The sequence below is a fragment of the Ammospiza nelsoni genome, unplaced genomic scaffold (genome assembly GCF_027579445.1).
Source record: "Ammospiza nelsoni isolate bAmmNel1 unplaced genomic scaffold, bAmmNel1.pri scaffold_55, whole genome shotgun sequence".
NCBI lineage: Eukaryota > Metazoa > Chordata > Aves > Passeriformes > Passerellidae > Ammospiza > Ammospiza nelsoni.
In genome coordinates this window covers 1898735-1917225 of record NW_026683193.1, presented here as the reverse complement: position 1 = coordinate 1917225, position 18491 = coordinate 1898735, and positions in this window count along the sequence as shown.

Here is an 18491-nt window from a genome sequence, read left to right as displayed (position 1 = left end):
TGCACGTGTCCTTTGATAGACTGTAAAGGAGAAGGGAAAGGACACTTCATGAGTGGAGTGGCTGCCACTCTTTCACTCACCTGGTTTTGTTGATGGCTCCTGTGCTGATGGAGATTCTCCTCTTGAATTCTTCCCATGTCTTCCCTGTTCTTTCTCTTCACATCCATGATGGCACTCTGAGCTTCGGGCAGCTCTGCTTGTGGCTCTGCCTTGATCTTCTGTGCACACAAATGCAGAGCAAGTGACTGGGAGCTGCCATCAAGCTCAGCTTTTTCCTCTTGCAGCCTCAAAATCACATTTATTCAGCCACTTCTTTCTGCTTCCCTCCCCACATCTGCTTCCATTGCAAACCTCCTGTCCCAGGGCTGATCTCTGCAAATTCCAAGGCCCTGTGCTTTCAGTGCCTGTGGGACTCCTGGCCTCCCCAGTCCCAAGAGCTCTGGTTTATGCCCCTCTTCCTGCCCTTCCCTCTGTCTCCTGGCCAGTCAGGCTCACCTGGCCATTCTCCTGTGGCTCTTCCACCTGCTGCCTGAGCTGCTCTTCCTGCTCTCGGGCTGGGAACAGCTCTCCCTGAGTCTGGCATGGCATCTCTGATGAAGCACTCTGCTCCTGCTCTTTCTCTAGAAGCACCTGAACAGAAAGCAAGAGAAGATGGGTTTCAACTTCCCACATGACCTTTGTGGGTCAAGACTCAAAGACTGCTGGGCTCACACGTTCCAAAAGCACTGTGCTGCTGCTCTGCTGGGTCATTCTCTGCCCGAGAGGAGGCACAGATTCCAAAGTGACCCTGGCCTTATAATCAGGGGCCATCTGGGATTGAAGCTTAAACAGCCTCTCAGGCAGCTGACAGGGAAGGTGTGGCATTTCTCAAGGGTCTGGTGAGGGCCTCCCTCTGCTTCTGCCATGTCCTGTTTGTCTTTCTGTAGTGACTGACACCCCACCATGTCCCACAGCTCCATCCTGGCTCTGCAGGTGGCATCCTGGGTGAGCTCAGCCCTTGTGAGAGACACTCCTGGAGTTCATGTTCTCTTCAGGCCTGCACCAGCATTTCTGCCTTTCTGACATCCACTCTCTTGCTAGAAAACCTGGTCATTCAGGAGATGAGGATGCATGCAAAGATCTCTGATGGAGGTCACAGAGCCTCTATGGCCACCTGAGTACATGGAGGAAGACCAAAGTGTTTCTTCTCCCTCTTTTGTCAACTGAGAATTCTGACCAGCAGAAAAAGACACTCTCCTAAGGTCCCATGAACGAATGCACTTACACAGCCCTGAGGAAGCCAGTGAAGGAAACCATGTGTCATGTAATGCATGGCATGTATGACCAGAGTCACCAAACACCACCTAAACATGGAATTGTTGCACCTCTCTAGGACAGGCAGAAATTGAAAGAATTAATAGGAGACATCAGGACACAAAAAGCCTAAGGAGGAAAACAATTCTGAATGGAAAAACCATCATATCTGGAGGGGGAAACATCTCTGCCTGCTCAGAATTGGTCGAGGGAACATGTCTCTAATCCTCTCCAGAAGGGATGCTTTTGGTGATCTTTGCATCCCCAACTGCCTTGGGCCAGAGCCAGGAAGATTCAGTTATGTAAATGTTACATAGATAGATAGGTAGGAAGATAGACAGATAGATCTCACTACTATAATCTCCAGTTACTGCCCTCTCTGTTGCTGCACACATCAAACCTGGTAGCCAGTGTGCCGATCAGCAGCAATCCTGAAATTGTTCTCCTGTTCCTCAAAAAAGCACATTCTTGGGGAATGTGGAGATTGTAGGTCCTTATGGAAAGGAGTCAGACCCAGAGCATTGCAGTGGGAACTGCACTCTTTGTGCATCTGTGCTCGGGCAAGTTCTCTTGGACTCAACCACACTGACAGTGCTAAAGTGGCTGGAATAGAAATGCAGCTCAGCCCCTTCCAGTTTCTGTGATCTCTAAGGAGCAGATGGAATGCAAGGATATTGACCTCCTGCTAAATTTCCAAACACGTCACACAGTGATTCTCAGGGCTGTTGAAAAACAGAGACAGTGTTAAACCCAAAGTGATCTTTAAGGCCATGCATGAAGGCTTGGAAACACAAATGCTCCATCTGCATCAAGGTAAAAAAAGGGTGCGATATGCCTTCCAGAGCCTGATAAGGGCAGAAAAGAGGGCGCAGCAGCATCCTTGCTTGCTGGAAAAAGAGAAAATGAACAGGGCTTTTCCTCCTAGGAAACCCACAAACCACAAGATGGAAGTGTCAACCACTCCATATCTTAAGCCCTTGGATGCAGGGATGGCAAGTTTGGCACTGAAACAGCCCTTGTGCTGAGCACTGTCCTGCAGGGATTGATGGAAGTCTGCCTGGAGGTGCCTCAAGAGCCTCCCATTGTCCAGGCTGAAGCTTCCTCAGCACCTCCTCACTGGCCTTGTGCTCCACCCCTTTGCCCAGCTCCCCTGTCCTTCTGTGCACACGCTGCAGCCCCTCAATGACTCTCTGCTTCCCAGGGGCCCACAACTGCACACAGCACTCCAGCTGTGGCCGCGGTGCTGCCCAGCACAGGGCCACGCTCACTGCCCTGCTCCTGCTGCCCCACTGCTGCTGACACAGGCCACCATGCCCTTGGCCTTCTTGGCCCCCTGGCCACACGCTGACTCATCTGCAGCTACTCAAGGCCGGCAGCAACCCTGCGTCCTTTAGGCCCATGCAGCTCCGCAGCCACAAAGGTGCCCATTTCACCTCAGATACAGCAGGAACAACTGCAGGTTGGCCTTCCTGTTCTGAGCAACACAAGACAGCAGTCAAGGACTTGCAGCATCACCCCCACTCTTGGCTCCAATGCACTTGCCAAAGCTTCATTCTTCACCACTAAACAGATCAGCCGAAAGTTTCCCCATCTGGTGTTTGAACCTTCCCAAAAGCCAAAACACAGCTGGGCCAACAGTGTCTCTACAAGTGAAGAATGACTCAAGAAAACTGCAGAACACTCCCACAAGCCAAAGACACCTTTCCAAAAAGGGAAAAGAAGCAAACAAAGCCTTTTGACCTCCAGCACTACCATGTGTGCCCTTGGCCATGACATCGCAGAAGCCCAGAGATGGAGCTTCCCTGAACCAAGCAGACAGAAGCTCAGCTGAAGCCCCCAACTCTGCACTGCCCCAACAGGACAGGTCAAAGGCCAATTTCTCGCTGTCACTCCCTGCAGGAAATGGCTACGTCCTGCAGGATTCCGGTACTCAGCATTCTCGGCCAGACACAGCAAGTGCTGGCTGCTCAGAAACTTGCATCTCTGCCTTGCACTAAAGACAGCGCCCCCCACAACGGGCACTTACTCTCTTGAAATGATGAGCAGGCCGTGGTCTGACCATGGCTGGACAAAGGCAGTGGTCGTCTTTCTCATTATCCTTCTCTCTGGCTTCTTCTTCAATAGCAGAGAGAGCCAGGGGGAAGACGGCTCTTGCTTTCCTCACCTGTGGCAAGAGAGAATCATAAGGACACGACATTACCTGATGCCTATAACCTTGTTTCTCCTCATACCCACCGCCACCTCTTCTAAGGAGAAATCATCAACTTTGTTAGCAGTGGCATTCTAAGTCACTCCAACTAGATTAAAATGGGCACATTCAAAAAAACAGCACATGGCTATGACTTCGATATTCCTCCCTGGCTATTTGCAGGAAAATTTATCTCTGCAAAAGGCAGCTTTTGGTTCTTGAAAGCTCTGAAATGGAAAAGTAGGAAAGAGCCAGCAAGGTCTTTGCAACTGCTTAGCAGATATGGAAAAGTAAAAAGGGCTCAGAATCCCTTCCAGTGCCTATAAGGACAGGAAAGTTTTTGCGGAAGCATCCCTACTTGCTGGAAAAAGAGAAAATGAATAGGGCTTCTCCTCCTAGGAAACTCACAAACCACAAGATGGAAGTGGCACCCACTCCAGTGTCTAAAGCCCTTGGATGCCGTGATGGCATGTTTGGCACTGAAACAGCCCTTGTGCTGAGCACTGTCATGCAGGGATTGATGGAAGTCTGCCTGGAGGTGCCTCAAGAGCCTCCCATTGTCCAGGCTGAAGCTCCCTCAGCACCTCCTCACTGGCCTTGTGCTCCACCCCCTTGCCCAGCTCCCCTGTCCTTCTGTGCACACGCTGCAGCCCCTCCATGACTCTCTGCTTCCCAGGGGCCCACAGTGCACACAGCACTCCAGCTGTGGCCGCGGCGCTGCCCAGCACAGGGCCACGCTCACTGCCCTGCTCCTGCTGCCCCACTGCTGCTGACACAGGCCACCATGCCCTTGGCCTTCTTGGCCACCTGGCCACACGCTGCCTCATCTTCAGCTACTCAAGGCCACCAGCCCTGCGTCCTTTTGGGCCACGCAGCTCCCCAGACACAATGGTGCCCATTTCACTTCAGATACAGCAGGCACCATTGCAAGATGGTCTACCTCTTCCGAGAAACACAAGACAGCAGGCAAGGACTTGCAGCTTAACCCGCACTCATGGCTCCAAGGCACTTGCTAAAGCTGCGGACTACACCAAAATATGCCCCAACAGAAACTGGCCGCTTCTGCTTTTGGCCTGACAAGGAGGCGTCGCAACTCCGCACTTTGTTCCTTTTCCACATGGGACAAGAATGGGCCCCCACAGCTGCATGGACAACACAATCCTCCCTTTGCAGCTTATCAAAAGCCAAAAGACAGTGTGCCCAAATTAGACTCTACCAGTGAAGAACTGCTCAAGGAAAGTGCAGACCACTTTCACAAGCCAAACACACCTTGCCATAAAGGGAAAACAAACAAACCAAGCCCTGGCACCTCCAGCACCTCCTCCTTTGCTCTTGGCCATAGCACTGCAGAAGCCAAGCGATAGAGCTTCCCTGAGCCAAGCTGCCAGATGCTCTCCCAGAGGCACCAGCCCTTTGCGGCCTCAACATGACAGGTCAAAGGCCAAGTTGTGCGGTGGCTGCCTGGAGGAAATCCCTAGCTCCTGGCAGGACTCCAGCGCCCAGCATCCTCAGCCTGCAACAGCAAAGTGCTGGCTGCTCCAAAACTGTCAGCTCTGCCTTGCACTAAAGACAGCACCACACACAACTGGCACTTACAGGTCTGGAATAGGGCGGTGAGAACAACGTTGGAGGGTTGTTGTCATCCACCTCATTTTGCTCCTCTTTGGCTTCTTCTCCAGGAGCAGCGGGAGCCAGGGGAGAGACGGCTCTTGCTTCTGTCATCTGTGGCAAGAGAGAAGCATGAGGGACAGCCCGGTACCTATCATGTAGAACCTCATTTCTTTTAACAGCTACCACCACATCTTCTAAGGAAAAAGTCGTAACATTTCATAGCGACAGAGGGGTTCTAAGTCAGAGCCACCAAATTAAAAAGAGACAATTCAACAGCACTCTAGATGGATATGAAGTTGATTCTCCTGCCTGGCTGCTATCAGCAAGCAAGGTTATCTCAGAAAAACAGAGCTTTTAGTTCTTGAAAGCACTGAAATGGTAAACAAGGAAAGCAACAGCAATGCCTTTGCTACTGCTGCTGCAGATGTGGAAACCTAAAACTGGGTCAGAATTCCATCCAGGGCAGGAAAAAGCAGAAAACGCTGTGCAGAAGCATCATTGCTTGCTGGATAAACAGGAAAATGAACAACCTATCTTGTGCTTGCAAACCTAGGAGCCAACAAACCACAAGATGGAAGTGTCACCCACTCCAGTGTCTAAAGCCCTTGGATGCAGTGATGGCATGTTTGGCATTGAAACAGCCCTTGTGCTGAGCACTGTCATGCAGGGATTGATGGAAGGTCTGCCTGGAGGTGCCTCAAGAGCCTCCCATTGTCCAGGCTGAAGCTCCCTCAGCACCTCCTAACGGGCTTTGTGCTCCACCCCCTTGCCCAGCTCCCCTGTCCTTCTGTGCACACGCTGCAGCCCCTCAATGACTCTCTGCTTCCCAGGGGCCCACAACTGCACACAGCACTCCAGCTGTGGCCGCGGCGCTGCCCAGCACAGGGCCACGCTCACTGCCCTGCTCCTGCTGCCCCACTGCTGCTGACACAGGCCACCATGCCCTTGGCCTTCTTGGCCCCCTGGCCACACGCTGACTCATCTGCAGCTACTCAAGGCCGGCAGCAACCCTGCGTCCTTTAGGCCCATGCAGCTCCGCAGCCACAAAGGTGCCCATTTCACCTCAGATACAGCAGGAACAACTGCAGGTTGGCCTTCCTGTTCTGAGCAACACAAGACAGCAGTCAAGGACTTGCAGCATCACCCCCACTCTTGGCTCCAATGCACTTGCCAAAGCTTCATTCTTCACCACTAAACAGATCAGCCGAAAGTTTCCCCATCTGGTGTTTGAACCTTCCCAAAAGCCAAAACACAGCTGGGCCAACAGTGTCTCTACAAGTGAAGAATGACTCAAGAAAACTGCAGAACACTCCCACAAGCCAAAGACACCTTTCCAAAAAGGGAAAAGAAGCAAACAAAGCCTTTTGACCTCCAGCACTACCATGTGTGCCCTTGGCCATGACATCGCAGAAGCCCAGAGATGGAGCTTCCCTGAACCAAGCAGACAGAAGCTCAGCTGAAGCCCCCAACTCTGCACTGCCCCAACAGGACAGGTCAAAGGCCAATTTCTCGCTGTCACTCCCTGCAGGAAATGGCTACGTCCTGCAGGATTCCGGTACTCAGCATTCTCGGCCAGACACAGCAAGTGCTGGCTGCTCAGAAACTTGCATCTCTGCCTTGCACTAAAGACAGCGCCCCCCACAACGGGCACTTACTCTCTTGAAATGATGAGCAGGCCGTGGTCTGACCATGGCTGGACAAAGGCAGTGGTCGTCTTTCTCATTATCCTTCTCTCTGGCTTCTTCTTCAATAGCAGAGAGAGCCAGGGGGAAGACGGCTCTTGCTTTCCTCACCTGTGGCAAGAGAGAATCATAAGGACACGACATTACCTGATGCCTATAACCTTGTTTCTCCTCATACCCACCGCCACCTCTTCTAAGGAGAAATCATCAACTTTGTTAGCAATGGCATTCTAAGTCACTCCAACCAGATTAAAATGGGCACATTCAAAAAAACAGCACATGGCTATGACTTCGATATTCCTCCCTGGCTATTTGCAGGAAAATTTATCTCTGCAAAAGGCAGCTTTTGGTTCTTGAAAGCTCTGAAATGGAAAAGTAGGAAAGAGCCAGCAAGGTCTTTGCAACTGCTTAGCAGATATGGAAAAGTAAAAAGGGCTCAGAATCCCTTCCAGTGCCTATAAGGACAGGAAAGTTTTTGCGGAAGCATCCCTACTTGCTGGAAAAAGAGAAAATGAATAGGGCTTCTCCTCCTAGGAAACGCACAAACCACAAGATGGAAGTGGCACCCACTCCAGTGTCTAAAGCCCTTGGATGCCGTGATGGCATGTTTGGCACTGAAACAGCCCTTGTGCTGAGCACTGTCATGCAGGGATTGATGGAAGTCTGCCTGGAGGTGCCTCAAGAGCCTCCCATTGTCCAGGCTGAAGCTCCCTCAGCACCTCCTCACTGGCCTTGTGCTCCACCCCCTTGCCCAGCTCCCCTGTCCTTCTGTGCACACGCTGCAGCCCCTCCATGACTCTCTGCTTCCCAGGGGCCCACAGTGCACACAGCACTCCAGCTGTGGCCGCGGCGCTGCCCAGCACAGGGCCACGCTCACTGCCCTGCTCCTGCTGCCCCACTGCTGCTGACACAGGCCACCATGCCCTTGGCCTTCTTGGCCACCTGGCCACACGCTGCCTCATCTTCAGCTACTCAAGGCCACCAGCCCTGCGTCCTTTTGGGCCACGCAGCTCCCCAGACACAATGGTGCCCATTTCACTTCAGATACAGCAGGCACCATTGCAAGATGGTCTACCTCTTCCGAGAAACACAAGACAGCAGGCAAGGACTTGCAGCTTAACCCGCACTCATGGCTCCAAGGCACTTGCTAAAGCTGCGGACTACACCAAAATATGCCCCAACAGAAACTGGCCGCTTCTGCTTTTGGCCTGACAAGGAGGCGTCGCAACTCCGCACTTTGTTCCTTTTCCACATGGGACAAGAATGGGCCCCCACAGCTGCATGGACAACACAATCCTCCCTTTGCAGCTTATCAAAAGCCAAAAGACAGTGTGCCCAAATTAGACTCTACCAGTGAAGAACTGCTCAAGGAAAGTGCAGACCACTTTCACAAGCCAAACACACCTTGCCAAAAAGGGAAAACAAACAAACCAAGCCCTGGCACCTCCAGCACCTCCTCCTTTGCTCTTGGCCATAGCACTGCAGAAGCCAAGCGATAGAGCTTCCCTGAGCCAAGCTGCCAGATGCTCTCCCAGAGGCACCAGCCCTTTGCGGCCTCAACATGACAGGTCAAAGGCCAAGTTGTGCGGTGGCTGCCTGGAGGAAATCCCTAGCTCCTGGCAGGACTCCAGCGCCCAGCATCCTCAGCCTGCAACAGCAAAGTGCTGGCTGCTCCAAAACTGTCAGCTCTGCCTTGCACTAAAGACAGCACCACACACAACTGGCACTTACAGGTCTGGAATAGGGCGGTGAGAACAACGTTGGAGGGTTGTTGTCATCCACCTCATTTTGCTCCTCTTTGGCTTCTTCTCCAGGAGCAGCGGGAGCCAGGGGAGAGACGGCTCTTGCTTCTGTCATCTGTGGCAAGAGAGAAGCATGAGGGACAGCCCGGTACCTATCATGTAGAACCTCATTTCTTTTAACAGCTACCACCACATCTTCTAAGGAAAAAGTCGTAACATTTCATAGCGACAGAGGGGTTCTAAGTCACAGCCACCAAATTAAAAAGAGACAATTCAACAGCACTCTAGATGGATATGAAGTTGATTCTCCTGCCTGGCTGCTATCAGCAAGCAAGGTTATCTCAGAAAAACAGAGCTTTTAGTTCTTGAAAGCACTGAAATGGTAAACAAGGAAAGCAACAGCAATGCCTTTGCTACTGCTGCTGCAGATGTGGAAACCTAAAACTGGGTCAGAATTCCATCCAGGGCAGGAAAAAGCAGAAAACGCTGTGCAGAAGCATCATTGCTTGCTGGATAAACAGGAAAATGAACAACCTATCTTGTGCTTGCAAACCTAGGAGCCAACAAACCACAAGATGGAAGTGTCACCCACTCCAGTGTCTAAAGCCCTTGGATGCAGTGATGGCATGTTTGGCATTGAAACAGCCCTTGTGCTGAGCACTGTCATGCAGGGATTGATGGAAGGTCTGCCTGGAGGTGCCTCAAGAGCCTCCCATTGTCCAGGCTGAAGCTCCCTCAGCACCTCCTAACGGGCTTTGTGCTCCACCCCCTTGCCCAGCTCCCCTGTCCTTCTGTGCACACGCTGCAGCCCCTCAATGACTCTCTGCTTCCCAGGGGCCCACAACTGCACACAGCACTCCAGCTGTGGCCGCGGCGCTGCCCAGCACAGGGCCACGCTCACTGCCCTGCTCCTGCTGCCCCACTGCTGCTGACACAGGCCACCATGCCCTTGGCCTTCTTGGCCCCCTGGCCACACGCTGACTCATCTGCAGCTACTCAAGGCCGGCAGCAACCCCGCGTCCTTTAGGCCCATGCAGCTCCGCAGCCACAAAGGTGCCCATTTCACCTCAGATACAGCAGGAACAACTGCAGGTTGGCCTTCCTGTTCTGAGCAACACAAGACAGCAGTCAAGGACTTGCAGCATCACCCCCACTCTTGGCTCCAATGCACTTGCCAAAGCTTCATTCTTCACCACTAAACAGATCAGCCGAAAGTTTCCCCATCTGGTGTTTGAACCTTCCCAAAAGCCAAAACACAGCTGGGCCAACAGTGTCTCTACAAGTGAAGAATGACTCAAGAAAACTGCAGAACACTCCCACAAGCCAAAGACACCTTTCCAAAAAGGGAAAAGAAGCAAACAAAGCCTTTTGACCTCCAGCACTACCATGTGTGCCCTTGGCCATGACATCGCAGAAGCCCAGAGATGGAGCTTCCCTGAACCAAGCAGACAGAAGCTCAGCTGAAGCCCCCAACTCTGCACTGCCCCAACAGGACAGGTCAAAGGCCAATTTCTCGCTGTCACTCCCTGCAGGAAATGGCTACGTCCTGCAGGATTCCGGTACTCAGCATTCTCGGCCAGACACAGCAAGTGCTGGCTGCTCAGAAACTTGCATCTCTGCCTTGCACTAAAGACAGCGCCCCCCACAACGGGCACTTACTCTCTTGAAATGATGAGCAGGCCGTGGTCTGACCATGGCTGGACAAAGGCAGTGGTCGTCTTTCTCATTATCCTTCTCTCTGGCTTCTTCTTCAATAGCAGAGAGAGCCAGGGGGAAGACGGCTCTTGCTTTCCTCACCTGTGGCAAGAGAGAATCATAAGGACACGACATTACCTGATGCCTATAACCTTGTTTCTCCTCATACCCACCGCCACCTCTTCTAAGGAGAAATCATCAACTTTGTTAGCAATGGCATTCTAAGTCACTCCAACCAGATTAAAATGGGCACATTCAAAAAAACAGCACATGGCTATGACTTCGATATTCCTCCCTGGCTATTTGCAGGAAAATTTATCTCTGCAAAAGGCAGCTTTTGGTTCTTGAAAGCTCTGAAATGGAAAAGTAGGAAAGAGCCAGCAAGGTCTTTGCAACTGCTTAGCAGATATGGAAAAGTAAAAAGGGCTCAGAATCCCTTCCAGTGCCTATAAGGACAGGAAAGTTTTTGCGGAAGCATCCCTACTTGCTGGAAAAAGAGAAAATGAATAGGGCTTCTCCTCCTCGGAAACGCACAAACCACAAGATGGAAGTGGCACCCACTCCAGTGTCTAAAGCCCTTGGATGCCGTGATGGCATGTTTGGCACTGAAACAGCCCTTGTGCTGAGCACTGTCATGCAGGGATTGATGGAAGTCTGCCTGGAGGTGCCTCAAGAGCCTCCCATTGTCCAGGCTGAAGCTCCCTCAGCACCTCCTCACTGGCCTTGTGCTCCACCCCCTTGCCCAGCTCCCCTGTCCTTCTGTGCACACGCTGCAGCCCCTCCATGACTCTCTGCTTCCCAGGGGCCCACAGTGCACACAGCACTCCAGCTGTGGCCGCGGCGCTGCCCAGCACAGGGCCACGCTCACTGCCCTGCTCCTGCTGCCCCACTGCTGCTGACACAGGCCACCATGCCCTTGGCCTTCTTGGCCACCTGGCCACACGCTGCCTCATCTTCAGCTACTCAAGGCCACCAGCCCTGCGTCCTTTTGGGCCACGCAGCTCCCCAGACACAATGGTGCCCATTTCACTTCAGATACAGCAGGCACCATTGCAAGATGGTCTACCTCTTCCGAGAAACACAAGACAGCAGGCAAGGACTTGCAGCTTAACCCGCACTCATGGCTCCAAGGCACTTGCTAAAGCTGCGGACTACACCAAAATATGCCCCAACAGAAACTGGCCGCTTCTGCTTTTGGCCTGACAAGGAGGCGTCGCAACTCCGCACTTTGTTCCTTTTCCACATGGGACAAGAATGGGCCCCCACAGCTGCATGGACAACACAATCCTCCCTTTGCAGCTTATCAAAAGCCAAAAGACAGTGTGCCCAAATTAGACTCTACCAGTGAAGAACTGCTCAAGGAAAGTGCAGACCACTTTCACAAGCCAAACACACCTTGCCAAAAAGGGAAAACAAACAAACCAAGCCCTGGCACCTCCAGCACCTCCTCCTTTGCTCTTGGCCATAGCACTGCAGAAGCCAAGCGATAGAGCTTCCCTGAGCCAAGCTGCCAGATGCTCTCCCAGAGGCACCAGCCCTTTGCGGCCTCAACATGACAGGTCAAAGGCCAAGTTGTGCGGTGGCTGCCTGGAGGAAATCCCTAGCTCCTGGCAGGACTCCAGCGCCCAGCATCCTCAGCCTGCAACAGCAAAGTGCTGGCTGCTCCAAAACTGTCAGCTCTGCCTTGCACTAAAGACAGCACCACACACAACTGGCACTTACAGGTCGGGAATAGGGCGGTGAGAACAACGTTGGAGGGTTGTTGTCATCCACCTCATTTTGCTCCTCTTTGGCTTCTTCTCCAGGAGCAGCGGGAGCCAGGGGAGAGACGGCTCTTGCTTCTGTCATCTGTGGCAAGAGAGAAGCATGAGGGACAGCCCGGTACCTATCATGTAGAACCTCATTTCTTTTAACAGCTACCACCACATCTTCTAAGGAAAAAGTCGTAACATTTCATAGCGACAGAGGGGTTCTAAGTCACAGCCACCAAATTAAAAAGAGACAATTCAACAGCACTCTAGATGGATATGAAGTTGATTCTCCTGCCTGGCTGCTATCAGCAAGCAAGGTTATCTCAGAAAAACAGAGCTTTTAGTTCTTGAAAGCACTGAAATGGTAAACAAGGAAAGCAACAGCAATGCCTTTGCTACTGCTGCTGCAGATGTGGAAACCTAAAACTGGATCAGAATCCCTTCCAGGGCAGGAAAAAGCAGAAAACGCTGTGCAGAAGCATCGTTGCTTGCTGGATAAACAGGAAAATGAACAGCCTGTCTCGTGCTTGCAAACCAAGGAGCCAACAAACCACAAGATGGAAGTGTCACCCACTCCAGTGTCTAAAGCCCTTGGATGCAGTGATGGCATGTTTGGCATTGAAACAGCCCTTGTGCTGAGCACTGTCATGCAGGGATTGATGGAAGTCTGCCTGGAGGTGCCTCAAGAGCCTCCCATTGTCCAGGCTGAAGCTCCCTCAGCACCTCCTCATTGGCCTTGTGCTCCACCCCCTTGCCTAGCTCCCCTGTCCTTCTGTGCACACGCTGCAGCCCCTCAATGACTCTCTGCTTCCCAGGGGCCCACAACTGCACACAGCACTCCAGCTGTGGCCGCGGCGCTGCCCAGCACAGGGCCACGCTCACTGCCCTGCTCCTGCTGCCCCACTGCTGCTGACACAGGCCACCATGCCCTTGGCCTTCTTGGCCACCTGGCCACACGCTGCCTCATCTTCAGCTACTCAAGGCCACCAGCCCTGCGTCCTTTTGGGCCACGCAGCTCCCCAGACACAATGGTGCCCATTTCACTTCAGATACAGCAGGCACCATTGCAAGGTGTCCTTCCTTTTCTACAACGACATCTTCTAAGTAGATGTCATGAAGTTTGATAAGAATAGAATTGTAAGGCACTCTGACTAAATTAAAATTGTCTAATTCAACTGTACAGGAATTTGCTCTTAAGTAAATATTCCACCCTATCTGCCGTCAGCAAGCAAGGTTCTCTCTGCAAAACTGTATTTGTCGTTCTTCCATCCTCTGAGATGGAAATTTTAAAGTATCCTCTCATGCCTTTGTTATTTTTGTTGTAGGCATTAATATGTATTTTCTTTCGGCCTTCCTAGCTGGCCCTCTACACTCTACTTCTACTGGCCAAGCTCACATCTTCCTCTACAATTCTTAAACACCAGCAACATGAAATGCTCCTTTCTCACTCACCTCCGGATCTTCAGCACTGCTGAATACACGCTTCAGGTGTCCTGTATTTGGAAGGGAAAATGAACCAGATGCTCTCATAAAACTGCCTGGGCTGCTGAATCCCTCAGAGCAAGTCAACCCAAACAGAGATGATTTCCCGTTTCACAACATCCCTCCAGGAGACACATTTCATTCACACAGCCAGCAAGAGATCAGGACAATCTTCTTGCTTGTGCCTACACTGCAGCCAGTTTAGCCAGTAAATGAATACAAATTTGATCTAGAAAATGCAAATTGATCTTTAACACTCAATGCTCCTGTTCTACCAAACACATAAGACAGCTTCTGAAATCCTCTCTTTCAGGTACTCCTTCTTTTTTCAATCAGTGTCATGCACTAATTCTGATTAACTTTCAGGAAACAGTGTCCCAGAAAAGGTTCCCCAAAATCCCCCTGAGCTATGTCAGTTCTATTGTGGAAGAGCACAGCAGCACCTCTGAGGTTCAGGAGCAGACACTCACTGCTTTAGAGTTTGCACTTGCTTTCCAAGGGAACAACTATTTTAGCACTCAGTAAAAGGTCAAGTTAGTCAAATCCTTTCATGACAAAATTTTAAAAGAAAGAAGCTTTCTCTGAATTCTGGGAACAACTGCAGAGATTTTAAAAGGCATTCCAAGAAGGTCTGCCAGTCTACATTTTCCAAGGTGTCTTGCTTGTCCCAGCAAACTGAGGAAATGACAGACTCTGCTGCCACAGACTCTCCTGTGGAGGGAATGGAAGCCCTGCAGGTTCCCTTGCAAATGCTGCCCCTGTGGCTACAGACACTCCCTTTTTAGATGAATGCCTTGACAGGAGCTTTACCAAAGCAGTGGCACCCTAATGCTCTTTCTGTTTCAAAATCAGACACTCAGTCACTAAGTAAGAGAAGGAAGACATAGAAAACCCAGGTCAGGTTACACCATAACCTAAACGGAAGGGAAACCTCTACTTACGTGCGAAATTCGTAAAATAATAAATGGAATAAGCAATGCCATATGCAGCAAAAGCTGCAGTGGCGAGATGGTTCATTATTGGCATTTCTGCAACTTTTCTAAAAGCTAAATAAACAAGCCTCTTGTCAGTAGGCAGCTGCCTACTGACACATGCTTTGACCAGGAAGGTTCTCCTGATCTGAGCAGGCCTAGGGCTGCTCTGACACTCAGGCCTTCTGTGCACCAAGGCAACCTTCTGATGTCACTATGACGACGTGGCAACCATGCCCTGACATCACAAAGGAACAGCTCTGTGTTGGTCTGTGAGTTTATGCAAAGCAATACCCAACCTTCCCTACAGCAAACACAAAAGAGCCTGGGAAGTTCTCCTCTGTCACAAAGCAGCACAAATTCCCCTCATGGGCCAAACCCTGTCTTTCAAGGGATCCAAGAGGAATTCCAGGAGTGCCCCAAGCACGTACAGTCTGTACCCCAACTGAGCACTCAGATGGCACCCAAGCAAAGGAAATCAGACCAAGACAATGGCCCACAGCATTGCAAGTGTGAGAAATGACTCTCACTTTTAACATTTTAAAGGTATATTAAACATTAACAAAGGAATGAATAAGGAATGATTGCAGCATTGAGAGCCTCCATGACTAGCAGACATGTGCTCATCTACAAAGAGGATGCTCTGCCTTTTATACCCTTAGTCCCTCCAAAAGTTTTGTCAGTCAACTTTTTCTCTGCTGTCCATTGGTGGAGATTACTTTCTTGCACCTTGACTGCAGGACAGATGTTGTTTCCCCCTGCCTGCTGGTCACAAGCCAGCCCTCCCCAAATGCCCTGACTACCAAGGCTATTACAAAGGGGAGGAGAAAGAGGACTATGGGAGGATATATAACAATATCATCACTACACATTTGAACATCCACATAACATTTGCTTCTTAATTGTCAGAGCCAACCATTGCATTACTTGTCTAGAACACACAGAACCAGGAGAGAAGGCACTGTTGGCATCACAACTGAAATCCTTCCTAACAAATCTCTCCAAATATTTGCACCTTTCTTGGACATGCCCAGAGCTCTGGTGCATGTACATCTCTGCCTTTCTTGCCCTTTGGCAGCAGTCGAACCGGCAGCATCTGCCCGCCAGCAGCAGCTGCTCCAAGCTGGGAACGCTGCTGGCGGTGCTGATTTCCAGAGGCTTCTGTGTGCCAGGGGAAGCCAAGGCAGGCGCGGGTTGAACGGTGCTGGCGCTGCTGCTGCTCTGTGCCAGAGAGCCCCAGCTGGGCAGGGCACGGTGCGCACTGCGCTGCGGGCTCCTTCTCCTGCCACAGCTGGGCACACCTGGCAGCAAGGCATGACAACTGGTGGGCAAGCCAAGGGGTTTCTGGGGCTGCTCTGCTCTGCACACACCCAGGACACCTGCAGCACAGAATTTTAACCCTCAAACAGGTGAACCAAAGGGAAACAGCTGGAAAAGATTTAATTTGGGCCATTCTTACCTGCTCAACAGAAGTCTTCAAAATGAATGTTACCAAGCAGGGCCTGATCCCTGCTGCCAGCTCAGGGTTAGAAGAGAGGCAATACTTGATCTCAGCACTGGGTGTGTGGGGAATCACTTCCCTGATACGTGCACATCCAGCAATCTCACTTACTTGTTTGTACCCATGGATCTAAGACATTTTCAATACTTTGCTAAAACTCACAGGCTAAATATTCCGCCAAATTATTTGATTTACTGATTGATACCTTTTGACTTATTGATACTTAAAGCACTTCTCAGAATTTCCTGACATGAGTATAGGAGTGTCCTGTAGGTCCCTGCTGGCCTTTGTCACAGGTTCAGGAGGAGCCCCATGCACAAAAGAGCCCAGGACAAAACAGGGCTTGCAAAGCAAATTCATTCTATTAGCTGCAATAGCAAATAATACACAGCAACCCCTGGATTCCTAAAAATCTGCGGAGCAGGAGAAGGAGGTGGAGCATGGTGCTCGGCTGCAGGGGAAGGTAGGCAGTGCACTTTCAGGACATCCCCTGGATGAAAATGGTGTGCATCTCATCCTTCTCACCCTTCCAGCTCAGAACCGGGCCCTATATCTCCTGCTCAGGAGTGGAATTTCCCAGTTACGTCATTGGCTCACACATGGCTGGCGAGATGAGGCCAATGAATCAAGGATTTAAAAGAACTGGAAGAGTTAAAATTTCAGCAAGATTTAGTTAGGGGGAAGGAGTATAGCAAGAAGAGTAGAAATAATAAGGGATAGTTAATGTTTTGCAGGTAAGGTAGTTAAGGCTAGGGTAATATATCCCTTGCCTGTCTTTACTATGTTTAAAGAAGCAGGATGGGATGCGGATTTCTTTGTGACAAAGAAGAGGACCAGAGCCTGCACCTGGGCCCCGAAACTTCAGCTATAGCCAAGAAGTGCAAAAGCCTGCCAACAGGTCATAAGGAAAGAGGTCAAATTGAGGAAGACATCTTGGCCTTCATCAGAAGGACACCATTCCCCACCTTAAAACCCACCAACCCATTTGAAGTGAAAGACTGCAGAAATATGAAGGAACTTTGGACTCAATTATAATACATTTTAATACAAAGGAGGGTAGGCAGTGTTACCTAATGAATATGTGTTGGGTTTTTTGGGAATTATATGAATGTGTAAGATATTTTAGATAAGTAGAGAGCCAGTGATTCTTCACACATGTCTTTAGGAGACAACTCCTCCTGTGCCTGGTGCTGTAATAAACACACCACCTTCTAACTTCAGCTGTGGTGAGTTCTATTCCACACCTCATTTGGTGACCGCGCCAGGAACGCTTCTCTGCTCCAGCGAGAACAGCCGCGCTGTGGACGTCTCTGGGCACTGCCAGGACATTCCTTTCCTGGAGGCACCTCCGCTCTTGGCTGTCCCTCATGGAGGACAGACAAGACTGCTGGGACTGTGGAGAAAGGGAATGTTTAACTCTGTATAAAGTAACCCGTACGGCGAACGCAGGGGAAGGGCTGTTCCTAAGTCACACAGAGATGTCCTGCGCACAACGTACGCCTGTACAGTTTGGGTTTGGGTCTGGCCGCCAGCAGAAAGGATTTGCTGTGTCAATAAGGACCTGCTAGCAATTCTGGGGGTGAATTGAGCAAATCCTGTTTTATTGCTGCAATTTTTCCTGTGTGTTGTAATTGTGGTTGTGTTTTCAGTGTGTGAATGTTTGAGGAAGATGATGTGGGTGGATGCTGTTGTGATTTATGGTGTGTGTTGTGTTGAGAAAAGCGAGCACTCTGTCCCCTCATAAAGAGATACTCCTTTCCCGGTGAGCTTGTGTGTATGGACTTTGTAGTTGCAGGGGTTGGTACTCCCTGTGACACCGGGTGCCTGGGTATACAGGGGGGTTGAGTGGTTTTTCTCCCTCATTGTGAGCATTTGGGACTGAATGGTTGTATTTGGGGAGATTTTAGGATTTTGTTTGCAACAAGTGCAGCAATTTATGCAGAAAACTACAGTGTGGTGATTTACGTATGTTGACCTATGGTAGTTCCTTTCTACCACCCCCCCTCCTCCAGGGTTAAAAATCTCCTGCCACCAGGTGGACGCTCTCTTTCCTCTCCTGGACATCCTCTTTCCTCTCCTAGATGCTCCCTTTCTCCCCTTTCTCTCCTGGAGTTGTTCTCCATTAAAGCAGTGGGACTTTGGTCCCGAGAAGAAAGACCGCCTCTCGTCTTTTGCTTTTGTCCTTGTCAGTGTCACTGGAGTCCAGAGCTCGCCAAACTGATCCCCCACGAGGCAAAAACTGACAAATGGTCCCACATGCAGAGCTCAAAAATTGGCAACATTTCTGATGGACTGGAGTGTTTGCCACACTTTTGGAATTCCCTATTCCCACACAGGTCAGGCAATTGTTGAAAGGACGCACCACACTGTAAAACCCATTCTAGGTCAACAAAAGGGGGATCCAAGCAACACCTCTGATAAGGTGTTGAGCATAGCTTTAGATGTCTTTATGCTTTGAATAGCTCATTTGCAGGACATAATCCTCCAATTTTTAGGCACTTTTCAAACAGCACACAGGCAAAATTGTAAGAAAATTTTGATCAGAAACCTTGAGTTAGGACAAATTGAAGGACAT